The sequence below is a fragment of the Lepidochelys olivacea genome, assembly GCF_965140295.1.
Source record: "Lepidochelys olivacea isolate rLepOli2 genome assembly, chromosome: 7".
In the NCBI taxonomy this organism is placed as follows: domain Eukaryota; kingdom Metazoa; phylum Chordata; order Testudines; family Cheloniidae; genus Lepidochelys; species Lepidochelys olivacea.
The window spans coordinates 117,782,878-117,799,103 of NC_140417.1; the positions used below are offsets into that span (position 1 = coordinate 117,782,878).

Here is a 16,226-nt window from a genome sequence, read left to right on the forward strand (position 1 = left end):
CAGCCCCTACAGTGCTCCCCCACCCCTTGTGCATTGCCCCAACCCCCCCCCCACTGTTAATTCTTACCTCTCCATTGCCCCAACCCCCCCACACCGTTAATTCTTATCTCTCCATTGCCCCAATCCCCCCCACCGTTAATTCTTATCTCTCCATTGCCCCAATCCCCCCCACCGTTAATTCTTATCTCTCCATTGCTCCAGCCCCTACAGTGCTCCCCCACCCCTTGTGCATTGCCCCAACCCCCCCCACTGTTAATTCTTATCTCTCCATTGCCCCAATCCCCCCACCGTTAATTCTTACCTCTCCATTGCCCCAACCCCCCCCCCACCGTTAATTCTTATCTCTCCATTGCTCCAGCCCCTACAGTGCTCCCCCACCCCTTGTGCATTGCCCCAACCCCCCCACACCGTTAATTCTTACCTCTCCATTGCCCCAACCCCCCCACACCGTTAATTCTTATCTCTCCATTGCCCCAACCCCCCCCCACCGTTAATTCTTATCTCTCCATTGCTCCAGCCCCTACAGTGCTCCCCCACCCCTTGTGCATTGCCCCAACCCCCCCACACCGTTAATTCTTACCTCTCCATTGCCCCAACCCCCGATCACCGTTAATTCTTATCTCTCTATTGCCCCACCACCTCAAGCCCCTACAGTGCTCCCCCAGCCCCCATGCATTGCCCCAATCCCCCCTCACCGTTAACTCTTATCTCTCTATTGCCCCACCATCTCCAGACTCTACAGTGCTCCCCGCAGCCCCCGTGCAATACCCCAACCCCCCCCCACTGTTAATTCTTACCCCTGCATTGCCCCACCACCTCAATCCCCTGTAGTGCTCCTCCCGCTCCCCTGCAGTGCCCCACCACTTCCAGCCCCTGCACTGCCCTTACCACCAGTTAATTCCTGCTCCTCCAGTGCCCCACCCTCCCAGGCCCCCCAGCCCCTGCATTGCTCCAACCCCTCCAAGTCCAACCCCTGTATTGCTCCTCCAGCTCCCCCCCCAGCACCTGCATTGCCCCAATCCCTCCACTGCCTACATTGCTCCTCCTGCCCCCCCAGCTCCTGCATTGCCCGATCCCTCCAGCCACTGCATTGCTCTTCCATTCCCCATCCCCTGCATTGCCCCTCCAGGCCCCTTCCACCACTGCACTGCCTCAACCCCTGCAATGCCCCTATGCCCCAATGCCTCTCCATTGCCCCTACCACCAGTTAATTCCTACCCCTTTATTGCCCCTCCATCCCCTGCATTGCCCATACCCCCCACTTAATTCCTACACATCCATTGCCCCACCACCCCTTAGCCCTGCATTACCCCATGTCAATTCCTACACCTCCATTGCCCCAAGCCCTGCAGCTACCTCCACCCAATTCATCTCTACCCCTCCCTCCCCTCATTACCCCCAGCCAGTTAATTCCTACCCCCTCTCCCCCCGCAACCCCTGCAGTTACTGCAGTTAATTAGTCCCAGTTAATTCCTACCGCTCATTGCACACCGCCTTCAGTTACCCCAACCCATTGTATTCCTACCGCTTACTCCATGCCCCCTAAAAACTCCACTGTCACACCGTTTTCCCCTCAATCCAGCCGTCAATTCACTTAATTTCTCTCCCATTTCTCCGATTCACACTCTATCCGCATATATTGAATCAACCCCCACCCCATCTAACTTCATATTCCCCCTACAAACTTCATTCCCCCTCTCCAAATTCAAGCCATTTCATCCAGGCACCGTCCAACCCCTGCCCAAAATTCGAATGATTTCCCCAGGCACCTTTCTGCCTTCCCCCAAATTCAATCCATTTCTCCCTTGCGTCCTAAATAACATTCACAATTTTATTCCTCCTCACACAGCTCACACCCAGCATGCACACGCTGCACTCCATTTCCTCCATATACAACTCTTTCCATCTCCCCTATGTACAGATACCACTCACATAGACACCGGCACACCCACACTTCCTTCCCCCAGCACTCACTACTCGCTCCATCCTCCTTCACAGGATGGTGCAACCCCCCCTCCCAACCCTCTTGTATTTTGAGGGGGTGGAGGAAAGCATAAGGCTTGTCTTGGCACACCGATCTTCCCCCCAGTTTCTCCCCCCCCCCGATTGCTGACCCTAAGATCTGGGACAGTAGCGCTCAACTCCCCTTCATTCTCCCCTTCACCCCCAGATTATTTCAGAAAATTGGGGGGGGCGGGAAATCAGCACATCCTTTTGATGCTTTAGGACATGGGGATTTTGCCAGGCACATGATGGCATTATGTCGTTTGACTTGCCATGTTTGGCTCTGCGATTGGAGGAAAAAGCAAGATATTTCTCTCATTTAAAAAAAAAATCTCCCTCTTCCCAAATTTCTTGTTGCATGAAAGTTTATGCTGATTAATACTGCAAAAAGTGCTTTGAGGGCAGACGGGGGGGGGGGAGTTGTCTCTCCAGCAGTTGAGGGACACAGGGAGAGCGGCAGAAAACAGCATGCAGCATAATCTATTTCAAATGTGTATGAACAACCTTTCCCATCCACGCCCCCCCCCCACCTTTTACATATTTGTTTAAGAAATGGATACAAGATTTGCTAGTTTACTTACCAAACAGCCGTCCAGGGCTTCCTGTTTGGCCAATGTCTGCGTGTGTGTGTGTGTGTGTTTTTCTCTTCTGTAGGTGGGGATTCTGCAGTGCTGCACAGACACACTGCAGCAGCTCCAAAGCTGGAGGATAGTAAAGTGTGTTACTTACTAGAGAGGCTCTATATTACCACTAGGCGCTGGCAGGAGCAAAGAAGCATTTTTCTTAAAGAGACATGATTCTCCTCCGCTCCCCGCCCCCGCCCCCATCCCCACTTCCTTCCCAAAATACGGGAAACAGTTGGAGGTTGGACTGGGAAAATGGCATAAACAGAGGAGGTCAAGGTTAATATTAAAGGAGTAATTGAGTAAAAGCTTGAGCATGACTCAATGAAAAGCTGGAATTGCCCACTTTCAAAAGAATCTTTGCTACTCTTCAGATAAACTTTATAAACTGCCAAATATGCTGCCTGAATATTTTCCTTGCCATCTTTACTTGTTAAGTTACTGTGTATGGGTAAAGAATAGTGACAGTGCAATGCAGTTCCAGGGAATAACAACAAACAATAATATGTATCATCTTCCATATGAATGAATTGCCTTATGGATAGGGCCCTACCAAATTCACAGTCCATTTTGGTACATTTCAGGGTCGTAGGACTTTAAAAATCTTAAATTTCATGGTTTCAGATATTTAAACCTGAAATATCATGATGTCATAACTGAGGGGGTCCTGACCCAAAGGCAGGTTGTCGGGGGTTGCAAGGCTATTGTAAGGGGATTGCAGTATTGCCACCCTCACTTCTGCGCTGCTGCTGTTGGTGGCTCTGCCTTCCAAGCTGGGTGGCCAGAGAGTGGCGGCAGCTGGCTGGGAGCCCAGGCCTGAGTTACCACCACCACCAGCAGCACAGAAGTAAGGGTGGTAATACTATACCATGCCGCCCTTACTTCTGTGCTGCTGCCTTCAGAGCTGGGTGGCCACAGAGTGGCAGCTGCTGGCTGGGTCACAGACCATGAAGTCTAGCTATCGAAGGGGAGGCTATTGCATATTGCCACCTATCCTTCTGTGCTGCCTTCAGAGCGAGGCAGCTGCCGGCCAGGCGCCCAGCTCTGAAGGCAGCACTGCTGCCAGCAGCAGCACAGAAGTAAGGGTGGCATGATATGATATTGTCACTTTCACTTCTGCACTGTTGCTTGTGTTGGTGCTGCCTTCAAAGCTGAGCTCCCAGCCAGCAGCCGCAGAGCTTCCTGCAGCTGGGAGGAGTTCCCGGAGGTGGCTCTGACCCATTCAGGGGAAGAGGAAGTCCTGTCCCTTCCCAGTCCAGCCAGGACTAGCAGCTGCAGCCCAGTGCATGGAAGGAGCTCCCAGCCCTGCCCCTCTCCGGCTCCGGGCACAGTGCTCAGGGGTTAAAGGAGCCTTAGCTGTGTGTGTGTGGGGGGGGGGGTGACCATGATGTCTCCTCCCGACCAAGACATCCTGGGTGGTTGCCCACATCTCCCACCCAAAAGGCTGGTCCAGGGCCCCCCAAAAGTAACGACCCCCATACTATGCCACCCCCATTTCTGTACTGCTGCTGCCAGCAGTGCTGCCTTCCGAGCTGGGCGCCTGGCCGGCAGCTGCCTCACTCTGAAGGCAGCACAAAAGTAAGGGTGGCGGTACCGAGACCCCCCCTTCAATAGCTAGATTTCATGGTCTGTGGCTCGTTTTTCACAGCCGTGAATTTGGTAAGGCCCTACTTATGGACATAAGCAATTATAAATTTAATAATAAAAAGTTACCTATGTAATATACGTGTGATATGCAATATGTTACAGTGTTTCTCAGCCCTTTTGATACCAGAGTCTCACTTGCTGCCTTCCTAAACTGTGTCAGGGAAATCTCTGGGACCAGTAAGGAAGCTACCACAGACCAGCACCTGTCCATGGACCAGTCTTTGAGAAACACTGTGTTACACAATAGTAGAGGGAAAAAGACATTAAGAGGCATAGAGAGAAAAGTTTTGAGATGAAATTTGAAAAGGAGATAGAGAATTGATGAAGCTGAAAGACAGCCAAAGGCTGTTCCAAATGGAATGAGCTGCAGAGGGGAAGGCTCTGGCACCAAAAGTGGTGACATTGTGGGGAGACATGCAAAAAAGGCAAGGTGGTTAAATGTATAAGGAATGTGTAAGATATGTGAATATTCTCATTATAGAAAAGGCTCTGTAGTTGAAATGGTAATGTAGCCTTTACTGTAACCCCATTTTCAGTTGCTTATAACTTTCTCAAAATTCCAGTTTGGGGCTGAAATTGTCTATGATTTCTTTCAAACTAAATTTTTGTTTTGTTGCGGTTTTTTGAAAGTTTGAGCAATATCCACAAGCCATTTTGAGGGGTGGAAAAAATATACTCTTCATGTTTTTAAAAAATGAGACTTTTTACACATGGGACATAAAAATAGCTGCTCTTAAAGGTCTCATTCTTGCAAACATGCACCAGTGCTTATTGAAATCAATGGGACAGCTCACGTGTAAAATGACTCACATGCAAAACTGTAGGATGAAGGACAAAAACTTCTAATTTCACGTGTGGCTAGATCCCAATGGGATGCTAAGATACTGCATTAATGGGGCATAAAAGTATTTACAATGAATATAGAGAGAGAAGTTTGAAACATGTTGAAAATAAAGTTATATATTTAAAAATTAAAACATTTACATATTTTAAAGTTACAAGCAATTAAAATCCACCTTTGGCATGGACAGTAAATATGTATATGTATACAATATCGAGCTCACCTGCTGCTCTGTACAGATTTGAAGTGGTGAGGATTTTTACATACTCAGAGTAATGCAGTGTAACATTTATGGAATTGTGCAAAATAATATCACCGCATCTTGCACATTTATTTCCTCCCTTTTTATTTTGTCTTTAAAAATAAAAGAAATCAACTGTAAATTCCTATGTTCATAAAATATTAAAATTCCAACTTTGACCATGAAAAACTTGAGAAATGCAGAAGTTCAATCATGGTTGTGAGCATAAGGATGGTTTTGTGATTAAAGCAGTAGGCTGGGAATCAGATTATATTACAGGCTGAGACACAGACTTCCTGTGTGACCTTGATCAAGTCCCTCAGAACTTGATTTTCAGAGGCATCTCACATGTAGGCAGCCTCACAGCGGGGCTTTAATATTGTGAAGGTCCTTGCTTGGGTTTTTACTGTAGGACGAAATTGCATCTCCTGTGCATAAGATAGCTTCTGCAGTTACATTAATTGGGGAACAAATTTACAGGGATGACCAATGCTAATTATTCAGAACATAGGCTGATTATAAGCAGATCCCAAGAAGAAACTTTCCCTGCATGGTATAGTATTTCACGGTTAGTTATATTATGGAAGTTTTGCTCCTTCCTTGTAAGGATTTGTCATGGGGCACCATAGATTAGCTAAACTTGACCTGTTCTGGTTTGGCAAATTCCATGTTATGCAATGCATTCTTTGGGTGATGCAGTAAATAGAGATATTTTATAGCTATCTCTGTCCAGTTGGAGGATAGTAGGGATGTATTATACCAGGAAAAATAATTGTTTAGGCTTTGTGTGGGAAATGCAACTGCTTGATCCAGAATAAAAGGACCTGGTAATAGATTCTTCCAGCCAGAAGTGTTCTTCTTTGAGGTTCAGACTCAAAGTTCAAAATCCTTTACAAGTGAAACAAATCAAAACCATTGTAGACTGAGATAGAAGCACATCATCACAGAGTCTAATAATAATATAGTCAGAAATAAATACAGCTGTAAGACTTCCTTGGAAGTTAACTCCCATTTCTCCTTTTTTTTTTTTTTTTTTTTGCTGTCAGTGACATTCTTTCCTGGCACGTTTTCTGTATTCAGCAAAATGTATTTAAAAAAATCCAAGAGGCAATTACGATATTCACCTTTCTTAGGAATTAGGTGCCACTTTATGTGGTGCTGAAACCCTTTCACACGGTACAAGGCCATGCGTCTAATTGGTGGATGTAGCTAAGCTATTCATTAGAAACTTGGCCAGGCCACATACATTTGCTTCTCTGCTTTATGCCAAGCCAGTCTGGAGAGTGCTCCAGGAAAGGAGAAGGGAGTGGCATGGATCTCATGTTGAGTTCTTCATTCCCCATGGAGACATAATCAGAACATTACCCAGAGATTCATAAAAAAAAAAAATTAGCACTTTAATGACCTACATAGATTTTTGTAAAGAGTTACTTCAACGAAGAGCTGGATAATTCCTCACACAGCTGTGGTTTAGGAGGCAGCTCAGGGGACATTCTTGCAGAATTACTCTAGTACAATTAAAAAGAAATTACTATCAGGTTTCTTGGGTGTCTTTTTTTCCAATCAAGGGCACTGTGTCCTCAATCCATCTCTTCTGTTTTCTGGGTTCTTTTGAAGTCATTACAGCTTCGACAGCCGTATGGCAAACTGCCAAGCAGTAATGGTGCTGTGTGTTCTCTCTGCACAAATGACCTCAAAAGCTCCCCAAGCATGATCTCTCTCTTGACCTCATTACTAATGGTCATATAAAGGCAGCCATCATCAGGGGGATGTGAGAGGTGTCTCTCAGGTGAACACTAAGCTTCTACAAACCACTGCATGTTCTTTTAGCCAAAGCAGAATTACGTTCTTTTAGCCACAGCAGAATTACGTTCTTTTAGCCAACGCAGAATTATGCGGAGTACTAGACACCGAAGCATTAGCAATAGCTATAACTGAGAAGTATACAACCACTATTCTCCAGTGTGAGATCTTGCCAGCGTGATCATGCCTTTGTCACCTTGAGACTAGACTGCTGTAATAGGCTATGGATGGGCTATGTGTGGAAACCATTCAGAAATCACAGCTACTGCTGCATGTGGTAGATCACTTATTAAAGGAAGTTTCGCACTCAGAGTATATTACACACTGCACTGGTTTCCAACAGGCTTCAAGGTGAAATTCATGGTGTTGGGTTTAATTTATAAACTCTAAATGGTTAGGGACTTGGTTACTTGAGGGATTGCCTCTCTCCCCAACATACCTTGCCACAGCTGAGATCTATGGCGTCTCCTTTATCTGGAGTCTCCTTGGTTTAAAAGAAAGATAGCAGCTAGCAGGATATTTCTGGTGAAGGCCCTTTGACTCTGGAATTTGCTGATCAAGCTCTCCCTTTCCCTGCTCCTGCAGAGCCCAGATTTCTTCCTGGGCTTTTGGGGAGACATAGGTGTAGTGAAGATAAATACACTAAGGACTGTGAGATCTTCAGATGCTACAGTAACGGAGGGGGGGGGGGTGTAAATACCATAGAGAGCTGATTTACTTTTTCCCAAATCAAGTCCTAAGTGTTTCTTGTCAAACTTTAGTATAACAGACCACAAAGGTACAAATCATTACTTTCACATTTCCTCCAAACCACAGACCCCTTCCTATGGATAAAGAGGACAGGAAGGATGTCCCCTTGCTTCCACCGTCGTCTATCAATTGCATTTTATAAATTTAAAACAGCTATTCTGTATTCTCTTCAAGCTATTCTGTATTCTCTTCTACAAACCACTGCACGTTCTTTTAGCCAAAGCAGAATTACGTTTCTTGGATGCAGAGTACTAGACACCCAAGCACCAGAAGTAGCTATAACTGAGAAGTATACAACCACTATTCTCCAGTGTGAGATCTTGCCAGAGTGCTTCCAATGACTCCTGTCTTAATTAGGATCTGATTTACACGGGTGTAAATAAGGAGCAATCCTTCTGACATCAAAAAGAGTTACACTGGTGTAACATCAGTGTGAACAGAATCGGAAACAGACCCGTAGGGAGCAAAATACCAAGATTGAAAAGAAAATCAAGCCTGTGTCTTTCTCAAAGCAGTACCACTAGTTCACAGCCTGGCCCAGAAGAATAGTATCTCAGATCATATAAGAAAAACATAGTTCTCATTTCCGCTTTGTCCCTTCAGGGCAGGACAGAACATCCTGTTGTTGTAATAATGTGAGCAAAATAGTAGTTATTTTTGGCAAAAAAAATTCATTTTTAAAGTACCTTTTTTAAAGGCAACTCTAATCCAGGATTCAGATTATTCAATACATGTATTAGGAGCACAATTCTTCTTTTTGCGTCCAGGAATCCCTATTAATGAACACAGCACATATAAACTCAGTCAAAAGTTCATATCAGTTCAACAGTAAACCATTTTAACAGTTATCTGTTGAAAGAGAGCTCTGATTCTGAACAAAGGCAACACCCATAATTAGAGTGTGTGATATCTAGTACTGCACCTGGGGAGCAGGGTGCCCGGGGGAAGTCTAACACACCTACATTTGCATGTGAGCTGTGGGAGAAGAGCACAAAAGTACCGGTGCAAAAGGTCATGAGCAGGGCAGTGGAATGTATGTTGATTAAGTGGCTCTGTGAGGAGGTTCATACCAGCATGCTTGTATTGGAGTTTGCTGTAAATTAATCCTGCCTTCTGTAGAAACTCAACATAGGAGACAGCTGAAATGTGCCCTCTATAGAGGTAAGTCTCCACTCTAGGGCAGTCAGGTTTGCTAACTCTGGATTAGGGCTGTCAAGCGATTGAAAAAATTAATCATGATTAATCGCTCTCTTAAACAATAATACAATACCATTTATTTAAATATGTTTGGATGTTTTCTACATTTTCAAATATATTGATTTCAATTATAGCACAGAATACAAAGTGTACAGTGCTCACTTTAGTTTTGATTACAAATATTTTCACAGTAAAAACCAAAAGAAATAGTATTTTTCAATTCATCTAATACAAGTATTGTAGTGCAATCTCTTTATCATGAAAGTTGAACTTACAAATGTAGAATTATGTACAAAAAAAACTGCATTCAAAAATAAAACGATGTAAAAACTTTAGAGCCTACAAGTCCACTCAGTCCTACTTCAGCCAATCGCTTAGACAAACAAGTTTGGTTACAACTTGCAGGAGATAATGCTGCCTGCTTCTTGTTTAAAATGTCACCTGAAAGTGAGAACAGGCGTTCGCATGGCATTGTTGTAGCCGGTGTCACAAGATATTTACATGCCAGATGCGCTAAAGATTCATTTGTCCCTTTATGCTTCAACCACCATTCCAGAGGACATGCGTTCATGCTGATGACAGGTTTTGCTTGATAACGATCCAAAGCAGAGTGGACTAACGCATGTTCATTTTCATCATCTGAGTCAGATGCCACCAGCAGGTTGATTTTCTTTGTTTTTGGTGGTTTGGTTTCTGTAGTTTCTGCATCAGAGTGTTGCTCTTTTAAGACTTCTGAAAGCATGCTCCACACCCCGTTCTGATCAGATTTTTGGAAGGCACTTTAGATTCTTAAACCTTGGGTTGAGTGCTGTAGCTATTTTTAGAACTCTCACATTAGTACCTTCTTTGCATTTTGTCAAATATGCTGTGAAAGTGTTCTTAAAATGAACAATGTGCTGGGTCATCATCCAATACCGCTATAACATGAAATATATGGCAGAATGTGGGTAAAACAGAACAGGAGACATATAATTCTCCCCCAAGGAGTTCAGTCACAAATTTAATTTACACACTATTTTTTTAATGAGCATCATCAGCATGGAAGCATGTCCTCTGGAATGGTGGCCGAAGCATGGAGGGGCATATGAATGTATAGCATATCTGGCAAGTAAATACCTTGCAACGCTGGCTACAAAAGTGCCATGCGAATGCCTGTTCTCACTTTCTGGTGACATTGTAAATAAGAAGAGGGCAGAATTATCTTCTGTAAATGTAAACAAACTTGTTTGTCTTCGTGATTGGGTGAACAAGAAGTAGGACTGAGTGGACTTGTAGGCTCTAAAGTTTTACATTGTTTTGTTTTTGAGTGCAGTTATGTAACAAAAAACCCTTCATTTTTAAGTTACACTTTCACAATAAAGGGATTGCACTACAGTACTTGTATGAGGTGAATTGAAAAATACTATTTCTTTTATCATTTTTACAGTGCAAATATTTGTAATAAGAATAATAATATAAAGTGAGCACTGTACACTTTGTATTCTGCGTTGTAATAGAAATCGATATATTTGAAAATGTAGAAAAACATCCAAAAATATTATATACATTTCAATTGATATTCTATTGTTTAACAGTGCGATTAATCACAATGAATTTTTTAATCGCAATTAATTTTTTTGAGTTAATCATGTGAGTTAACTATGACTAATTGACAGCCCTACTCTGGATACATCAGGGACCTGGACGTTACACCTCACCGCACAAACTTTGCCGAGTTTAGAGCATAAATTTAAGCACAAGGCCCTCTGGGTAAGGTAATTCTTATTATCTTTGATGTATTACTTGAAGGTAATATACAGAAATAAAATCAGCACTGACATCTATTGGTTTTTTGTCACAGATGAAAATAAGTTTATGTGAAATGCTTTTAAAAATAGATGAATTGCCTAAATTGTTATTTTCACAGTGAAGAAAAGTTTTGCTTCTTTTTTGTCATTAAGACAATATATAGCATTGTTTTGCTCCAAACAGAAGTAATGCTTGACTTCAGATTCTGCACATATAACGCAAATGCTACTCCTAGAGTCCATTTGAAGCAAGTAAAATTCAAGCCCATATTTTAGCGTGATTTCCAATGACAAGAGTAAACAATTTTTAGAGATATTAAATCCTTTATTCTTTGGAGGCTAACAAACTGGTAATGTACCATAGAAAGAGCTGCAGTTTCCTTGACAATCGACTAATCACAACCTAAGATCTTTAGCTCATCACAGTTTCAAGGGCCCTATATCTCCAAACAGACTTTGTGGATGGGTTTAACTGAGTATGTGCCCAGTGACTGTCAATGTCAGGAGTGAGTTCCTTCTCAGCTAGTTAGAGTTCAAACTTATACCGTCAAAGTCAGATTTGCCATTAAAATTCTATGAGGTGCAGGATCAGACCAATAGGTATCAGTCTTGTTGGGTGCTGAGCACTCTGGCTGTGTCACATCAAGCACTTAAGCATGTGCTCAGTTTAATACAGCTCCTGACATTAGGAGTCACTGAGCACATACTCAGATAACCATTCAAAGTCATTCTCAAGAAGTCAACGGGAGTACTCACATACTTGCACGTAACTTTTTTTGCTGAATTAGAGCAAGAGCGTTCAGCATTTTGCAGGATCAAGCCCACAGTGAATAACTTTTCAGTGATGCTGGGATCTCCACAAGTGACATCTTCATTTTGCTCTCAGGCAGTAGGAAGAGGAGGGTAATGTGGCCACAAACAGGAGATTTAAGGGGCTGGGAGAGGGAAACTCCAACAGAGCAGATCAATGGTTGAGGTGTATGTGTGCGTGCATGCAGTGAGGGAGTTAAAATGCTTTGCTCTGTTTTGTCCAACAAGTCCAGGTCATTTTTCAAAATGTGTTTTAACCATGCTCAGACTTAGTCCTTTCCCTTATTGGGAGTAGAGCAGTGATCCTAAGCCAACTCCAAAGATGCTGTAACTCAAATGAGCTGCATATCTCCCATTTGGAGGAGACACACAAATCCACCCACCAGACATAACTGATGCAGCCATTTAAGTAGAATACATAAGACATGGGTGAGGGGGGTAGGGGGAATTAAACACCTTCCGTAACAATAATGACAGTTTTGAACTGAATAATTTGTATGCTACAAAACATATCATCTGACAAAAGTTTTAAAAAAACATAATTTCTGTGTAGTGGGGGAGGTAGCAGAAAATGTACAGAGAAACAAGCACTGATTTTTGCAGGAAAATCCAGAATTTCCTGATGTTTATCTAAAGAAGGGATGTGAAGAGATAGTATATATCGGCATAGTTCCATTGATTTCAAGGGAACTACAGTGATTGACATCAGCTAATCATCTAGCCCATTACAGTTTTGCAACCTATCTAGAAAGATGTTAGAGTCCTAGATTAAAATAGAAAATGTACATATATTTACTGTTGATTTGATTAGTGATAAAGGTCAAGCTAGTGGATACTTAGCAGGTTTCAAAAGAAGATTGTCTTTTGATAATCTCTGAGTGGGGAATCTTGGTCCCACTAAAGCCAATAGCAAAACTCCCATTCATTTCACCGTGGCCAGGATTTCACCCTCAGTTTCCACACACAAGAATGGACTGGCATAAACATAGACAACATGTCACATAAATCCATGAGTATTGTGTATCAATGTATATACACACCTTTTTTTTTTGTTTGCTTGTTTACTTTACAGAGATTCTTTGATCATGAATGCTTGTTTCCCAAGAGGTGATGACCCTATTTTTCTCAACAGGAAGGTGAATTTTATTGTGGCTTTGTTGCATGTATCCACAGGATTATCAATCAGCCAGTTCAAACTTGTCTATTTGAGTACCCTTGTTTAAATTGGTTCTCCTTCCTTCTACACTTGCACTTATCAATATTTAAACATTTAAGCCTGGATTCAGTGTTACTTAAGCATGTGCCTAACTTAAAGGATGTGAGTAGTCTCAATGGGATTTCAGTACCTTGCTGAACTGGGACCTGGGTTTAGACCCAGTGCCAAAAGTGCGAAGCAGGGTGACACCAAATGGTACTGTACAAGACTGCAGTTTATGCTGCCAATCCTTAGAACAGAAATTAGATAGCGTAGTGAACTAACAACGTACAGCAGGACACAAATATGAAGTGACATAAGAAACCTGCAGTGGGTTTTCAGTGGGGATGGGAAAATTGGAGCAAATTTGGATTTTTGCAGCTGGTCCCTTATCTATAATGAGCCAACCCAGAACCCCAGATCCAAACTCCTTCCTGAACTTTCAGAAAGGCTAGATCGGATTCCAGATCCAGACTTTGCAGCTCAGCTCCACCTTTGCATTTTAGGCACTTTGCACACTTCTGGGGTAAGGAGGGGTCACGCTCACATAAATGGGAAGTTCTGGTTGGTTTCCTCCCCCTTGACAACAATAGAATAGTGTAAAGGGGCCAGGATGCAGGCCAGCAAAAGGGCTCTTAGTCTGCTGGGAATTTTTGAATGTCTGACTGATACTCTTATCGATAACTGGTTTTTCCAGCCACACCTGGTGTCTGAAGGAGCATTGCTGCTGCTCACAACGAACTGCATTTCCGGGTAGAAAAACTGCTTAGTCTCTCTCAGCTGCACTTCATTCTGTACCAAGTTACAAGGTTCAAAGAGATTGTCCAGGTGTCCTGGAGTGCTAGCTTGGACTGTGTGCTGTAGAATAATATTGCTATGGTAGAATAATGTGTGTGGGGAGGAAACTCACCCCTGTACTGCAAAGATGATGCAAAGTGACCAGAAAGGAACTGCATTCCCACCCCTCACCCTCTCTAGTAAATTCTTTGTGTAACAGGGCCCCATATCCCATCAGGCACACAGCCAGTTCTAGTGGTTCTACTCCATCTCTGCAGAAGCCCTTCCAACTGGTGCAGTGACCATTCTAAGTGAGGGGAGGGCAGGCTGAAGGAGGGAGAGGCAGGACAGAAGGGGGGACAGAAGTAGGCCTGGGTGAGGAGGTCCTGTGTCCTAGTAATTCTGTACCCCTGCCGTGTCCCATAGGAACCATTTGGGACATGGGCACAAGTTTGGGCAACTCTCAAGGCTGCCCTCACCTGCACAGCTTGGGGAATGGCCCTTTTTTCCTTCACCAGCACAGCGATGAATCATCTTCATGGTCTGCCGCCTATGGACATCATTCTCCTCTCACTTTTGCCAGTGCAACTCCTTTGACATTTTAATAGAACGACGCCTGATTTACACCCATGTGAATGGAGAATCAGGATGTATGTACACAAAGGTGGCAGCTGTGATTACTCCTATTTCAGCACATGGACACTTCACCTATGACATTGTTATCAGTGGTTCAAAACATGCTAGCAAAAGTATTTCCGTGCTTTGCAACCAGCTGCCTAGCAAACAAATCCAGCCACAGATATGATGCCCACTCTCAAATTTCCTATGGTACTGGAATGATAGTTTTGAACGGAAAAACTTGAATAGGTGTGGGAAACTTGGATTCTATTTCTACCTCGGTCACAGACTTCCTATATGACCATAGGCAAGTCATTTAGCTAAAACTTGTCCACTGACTTGGGTGCACATTCTGAGACACCTATGTGCTGATTTTCAGAGGTACTGAGCACCTGATGCCCCCACTGATTTAATATAAAGAAAAACTTTCAAGTCATAATGCAGTACCTGATACTCTTGTCTGACACTTCTTGTACTCTTGTGTCCCATTATCCTGCACTAGATTTGGATGTTATGATTGATTTGTCATTGATTTTTCTAAACATTTGTAACACCTCAGTTTTCTTTAAAAGCTCCCTAGCAGTCAATCCTAAAAACTGTATTCTCATAGCTGTTTTTCTTTGTATGTAGCTTTCATTTGTGTCAGTCAAAGGGGTTCTGTTGACACAGGACTGAAAAGCTACTGTACATGCCATAATGTGTCAGAGAAAATAGCTTGACATTGATGTCTTGGTTCCTAACGAGTCTTTGCTAATATGTTAACAAGTCTTGCCAAGATCTAGTAATTCCCCTATAACCATTTGCTACATTCCACAGAGGACATAAGGAAAAACAGATAAGGGGGACCTTATGGAGGAATTAAAGTATGAATCAACTACTGCACAGAAACACTTTGGACTTGTTAAATTTTAAAACACATGCCCTAATAGACATCCAAATTTTAGTGCATCGGGCATTGGTGCATTTATCTTTCAAAATGTCTCCAATCAGAAGAGAAAAATTATTTTTAAAGAATTGTAACACAATTTTGCTAACTGAAAAAACAGCCTCCATGACTAATTACACAAACATTTTTGTAGACGAGAGTATTGTGTAGTCGCTATACCGTTCCTTTCACTGTCATCACAGACCTGAGGGTATTTACATGTGAGAAGAAAGAGCATCAAAATTAAACTTTTAGGGAAAAAATATTATAAATACTAACTAAATTTCCCATCTTTCTTCTATAATATTATCTAGCTGAGGGACTTCCCACACTAGAGTGAACTTTTAAAACAGTATAGTACATGCTTTAACTAACACATTTCAGAATTCTAGTGTAGACAGGGCAGTTGTATTTCAACAGATATTCCCTGCTCAAGGCGAACCTTTTTGAAAATGCACCTTTTATGGTAGAGTGATAAGGCCTTCAGGATGGGATGTTCGAAAGCACTCAGATTTGGTATAACTGTGCTCCCATTGAAGTCAATGGGAGTTTTACCATTAACTTCAGTGTGAGCAGAGTTAGGTCAATGCTTGAATATCCTACCCTCAGTCAAGTAAACATCTTCAGTGATACTTTGAAACTTTCTTCTGGATAAATAAGGAAGAAGGGATGCCATTAGTGACACTACCAGTACAGAAATTCAACAGAGACTAAAAATATAGTTTCATTTCTGCTTTAATAATCAAAGAAAATGTTAATAATACAGGGGTTCTCAAATTTCATTATAGTGTGGATCACATCCTAATAAAGGCATTCTCTTGAACCACCTTCTCTCCCATTTACAATCACATAGCATTCCTGTGGCAACTACAGCCATCACTTATGTAGAAATGTAGTCGTAGGAAAGAACAGAATGTGTTGTATCAGAATGTCATTCTTTGCAGTAAAGAAAGCTACGTAAGCTGGAGAAAGGTGGGCTTGGTGGAACTACCATTAAGTGGGTACATG

The 16,226-nt window shown here is 42.8% G+C and overlaps 1 protein-coding gene across 8 annotated transcripts in view; it reads right to left on the reverse strand.

Annotated features, from left to right (window-relative positions):
• Nucleotides 1-2,738, reverse strand: part of ADD3 (adducin 3) — a 185,671-nt gene extending 182,933 nt beyond the window's left edge. For 7 of the 8 annotated variants that reach the window (XM_084635289.1, XM_084635282.1, XM_084635293.1 and 4 more), the window contains exon 1: nucleotides 2,586-2,738. The gene's annotated coding sequence lies outside the window, so the exon portion shown is untranslated. The remainder of the gene's footprint in view (nucleotides 1-2,585) is intronic. The other variant, XM_084635285.1, reaches the window with a different exon arrangement.
• Nucleotides 2,739-16,226: the final 13,488 nt, after the last annotated feature.